At 41.0% G+C, this 4,756-nt stretch overlaps 1 pseudogene; it reads left to right on the top strand.

Annotated features, from left to right (window-relative positions):
• The first annotated feature begins 296 nt into the window (after positions 1-296).
• Positions 297-3,617, top strand: LOC125394090 (elongation factor-like GTPase 1 pseudogene; annotated as a pseudogene).
• The last annotated feature ends 1,139 nt before the right edge of the window (positions 3,618-4,756 follow it).

Below are 4,756 nucleotides of genomic sequence, written 5' to 3'. Positions count from 1 at the left end.
TATCTGTCTACTGGTGCCTGAGATTCATGTCAATCTCAGATTGTGATAACCAAATATTCCTACCGACTTGTATGAGCCAGATCATCAAGGAATGCCTTTGTTCATATTTTCTCTAGGAGAGAATTGGAGTTGATACATCCATCGATAATGGCTTCTAAATCACTCTATATGTATAGTTTCATGAGCTACATGTGAAAGGTTTCTTTCATTGCTCACTTAAGTCTGTCCCAACTGAAGAAATCCTGGAGCCTTAGAAGTGTGGGCAAACTTGGAGCCACCACAGGAAATAAATAACCATGGTGCACATCGGCATTGATAAGATGAGTCAGCTTCAGAAAGACATTGTCACCATCAGAAATCTCTGTGATTTGGCTCACATTGACCATGGAAAAACTACCATTGCTGATCGTCTCATATCTAGTAATGGAATCATCTCCAGCCTCCTGTCAGGCACATAAGGAAATAACAGCAGAGAAGATGAACAGGTCAGAGGGATCACTATGAAATCCAGCGCCATTTCGCTACATTATGCGGACAGTAATGAGGAATACCTGATAAATCTGATGGACTCTCCTAGACATGTGGATCTTTCCTCAGAGGAATCGAGAGTGGTTCACATTTGTGATGGCTGCATCTTTGTGGTGGAAGCTGTGGAGGGGACTGTCCACAGACACAGCCGTCCTGCGGTAAGCCTGGCCTGAAAGCATCCATCCTGTTTCAGTGATAAGTAAGATAGATCACCCGAAAGTGGAGGTAAAATTCACCCCACACAAAGCCTAACCACACCTCAAGAATATTTTAGGACAGATGAACACACAGGAACTCTTTTTACTTCTAAAGTCCAGAACAAAGAGCAGAGAGAGAGAGAGAGAGAATCCCAGGTGAAGACACATTCTGAACAAGGAGATGAGGTGCATGACTGGAGCCCTGGCTTGGAGGGCACCGACGACTCTCAGCTGCACTTCTCCCCTGAGCAGGAAAACATGGTCTTTACCAGGACAATAGATGGCTGCAGCTATGAAACTGAGCACTGTGCCAGAATCTATCGTCGAAAAACTGGCATCAAGAAGGAAGTTATTTTGAAGACCCTGTGGGGGAGATTATTATATAAATATGAAGGCTAAGAATATTATGAAAGTTGATCAGGCCCAAGGAAAGAAACTTTTATTTGTACAGTTAATCCTGGAAAATATTTGCAGTTTGTATGATGTGGTCAAAAAAACCCCAAAAAACCTTAAAATAAATTTTAAAAAGCAAAAAAATAATAATAAATAAAAGATAAAATAACCTTGATAAAATTGTGACTTCTTTAGGATTAAAAATTAGAGCCTAGGAGTCTAAGTCTAGATAAGTGCCATTTGTACCCAGTGGCTCACACTCTTCTCACTATGGTGTATCAGAAACTGCACATGGTCACAGACATCTGAGTCTCTTCCACTGGAAACCCAGACCCAGAAAGCAGACTTTATAATATATGGAAATGAAGATACTGCTCCAGTTATTATCTTTGCTTCCAAAATGTTTACAGCTTATTTGAAGCCTTCCTCAGAAGAAGCTGAGGCCTCTCACTCAAGATAAAATGGCCCAAGGATGTGAACAACACACGACAAAGTCATGCAGAGAAGCTTGCAGGAGAACAGAGACAGGCAACCCAGGATTCCCCCCAGGATGGAGGTGCCCTGAATCAAGTCCCCAGGGAGATGAACCAAAAGGTAGGCGATGAGCCAGATGTGGTAAGTGTTAACCCTCAACCTGTTCCCCAGGAAGAAAGCAGCCAACAGACCTTGATTGCATTTGCTCATGTATACAGTGACATAACTGAAAGAGGACAAATTTTTTGTCTTTGGACCAAACAGCCCTGTTGGGTTTTTACAATGAGTTCCACTAGGCTTCTTAGCTCTGTTAGAGGATATGCTTCTTGTCCTTCACATGGCATGTTGTACTATGGAGAACCTGAATCTTCTGATGGGAAGGGAGTTGGAAGATCTGGAGGACAGGCCCCCAGGAAATGTGCGTGAAATTGGAGGCCTCTAGTACTTTCTTCTAAAATCTTCAATTTTGTGCAGCCTGCCATCCTGCTCTCCAGTTATTCCACTGAACTTTGAAGCCACCCCTATTGTGAGAACTGCTATTGAACCAAAACACCCAAATGAAATATCTCAGCTTGTGAAAGGAATGAAGCTGTTAAACCAAGCTGATTCCTGTGTCCAGATTTTAATTAGGAACCAGGAGAACATGTTTTGGTCACAGCAGGGAAGTTCCACCTTTGGCAATGTTTGGAAATGCAAACGTATAAAGTTTGGAAAGATTCACATCAGTGTGTCTGAACCATTATTCCATTCAGAGAAACAATAACAAAGCCTCCCAAAGTTGACATGGTCAATGAAGAAACAGGCAGACAGCTGTCACACACCAAACAAAAGAAGAGTAGGGCAAAATAACATAGGGCATCCACGTTGACTCTGACAGGATCATCACCATAATGATGACCCATAAACAAGTCACTTTCAGTATTTGGGCCATACCACTTCCAGAAGAGGTAACTTAGATTCTCGAAGGAAACAGTAACTTGATATGGTTCATGGAACTTTTGACATCCTCTTTGAATGAGGGCAGAAATACCAGGGAACTCATCAAAAGAACCAAGAGAAATTTTGGGAAATCAAAAGAAAACTAGCGCAATACCTAATAAGGAGAAAATGGAGGGAAACTTTAACCAAATCTAGTCATTTGGCCCAAGAAAATGTGGGCCCATACTTGTTAGGAGAAGTGAAGATTGCCAGAACTCAGCACAATCGGGCCCAGCTGGCAGAGAATGGAAAGAAATCAGTAGATTCCTAGACTTTGGCAATATTATTTCGAGTGACTTCCAACTATCACCCCTCTCTGGACCCTGTATGTGAGGAGCCCCTCATGGGTGTCTGTTTTGTCCTAGAAAAGTAGAAACTAAATTAAGGGGCAGAACAAAGAACAAGTAATAAACAGAAACAAGACCAATGTGAGCTGGCAGGAGAAAGACGGGAGGAAGGTAAAATCTATCACAGTAAAGATGAAAACCAAGAGCAGCAAGGTGGCTTCTCTCAGTCCTGTGAAGAGACTTCTGCAAAAGAAGATTCTCCAGACATTGATTGTAATGGACCTTTCTCAGGGCAGCTGATTGCCATAGTGCAAGAAGCGTGTCACTATGCTCTCCAAGTGAGGCCTCAATGCCTGATGGCAACTATGTACACATCATGACAACCAGTGATGTTCTCAGCCAAGTCTATGCTGTGCTGTCAAAGCAAGAAGGTCGAGTCCTTCAGGAACAAGTGAAGGAAGAGAGGGACATGTTCATCAAAGTAATGATGCCTGTGGTGTGGCTTTGCAAATGAAATCAGAAAGAGGGCCAGTGGACTGGCTGTTGTTCAGCTGTTGTTCAGCCACTGAGAGGTCATGCATAGTGACCTCTTCTGGGTGCCAACCACTGAGGAGGAATATCTTTACTTTGGGAAGAAGACAGTTTCCTAGAACTCAGCCCAGAATGCATGAATGCAGTGTGGAAGCAGAAGGGCCTTTATGTGGAAGAAATGATTGTCAAACACACAGAAAAGCAGAGAACACTTAGTAAAAACAATTAGCTAAAAATAGTAGCTACTGCGGTGTTGGGCATTTTTTTTTAATAAATTAACAAGTATTATCAAGGTATAATTTGGGAATATCTCATTCTGAAAAATGTGTGTTCACTTTCAATAATAACCTGGTCTATATAATTTAAAGACAAAAAGAAAAAGAAATTTGGGGACAGGGCCTTCCCTGAATATCAGAGTTTTTCCTTGTATTGGGTCACTACTAAGCATTCCTTCGGCATGCTGAGTCACTTATTTCCCCTCTTATCTATTGTAGGTCATAAATGATAAATATCCCTTATCACCATCACATTTTCTTCTTCCTTACCATTTGATTCAACTCATAGGTACCAAATATTTGGGTCCCAACTATGTTTATTCTCAAAAAAGCAACTGCGTCACTAAATGTTCTACTCCAGCATGGGTGACAACTAACAACAATGTATCTCCATAGTCCCCACGTGACTTGAAGGCAAATTAACAAGTCAGAGAATTTCATCTCCCCACAGCATTCTGCTTATATAAGCTTGGAAAGCTATCTTGTAAATTGTGCAAGCTTTAAGAATATGTATTGATAATCTTATTGTCTCTTGTAAATGTTATAGATTTTCCATGTCATAAGGAGCCTCATTCTAGAATGGAACATTTACATTTGGAGAAAATTGTTACACAACATTGGAGTGAGAGAGTTATGGAAGCCAAAATGAAGTTTTACAGTCTGGCACGTCTTATTCTATACTTGCGTGTTGACTCATGCTCATTGGCTCTAACTTTCTTTCTTTCTTTCCTTCTTTCTTCCTTATTTCTTCTTTCTTTCTCTTTGTAATGGAATGCTCTCTAGTAAATGGGAAAATAGGAACAGGCCTTTGGATTTTACAGCTCAGCTCAACTTTTTGGAAATCAAAAATGACAGACCGTTTTGTACTGTTAGTGAGAAATATCTGCATTCAGCTCATATTTTAAAACACCCAATAAACATTTAGTGGTGCTGTTTTGATAAGATGTGGAAGTTTGTTGGAAAAGGAAGCATGATTAAGGAGGGGCACATGTTGAGCTTTATTAACCCAATGCCTATCTTATCTTTGCTTCCTGATTGTGGACAGAATGTGTGACCAAACCTTTCAAAATCCTGCAGCTATTCTTTCTCCTTT

This window comes from Myodes glareolus, chromosome 15, assembly GCF_982192425.1.
Source record: "Myodes glareolus chromosome 15, mMyoGla1.1, whole genome shotgun sequence".
Classification (NCBI taxonomy): Eukaryota; Metazoa; Chordata; class Mammalia; order Rodentia; family Cricetidae; genus Myodes; species Myodes glareolus.
The sequence above is the reverse complement of the archived record's forward strand: the minus strand, read 5'-3'. Positions and strand labels throughout refer to the sequence as shown.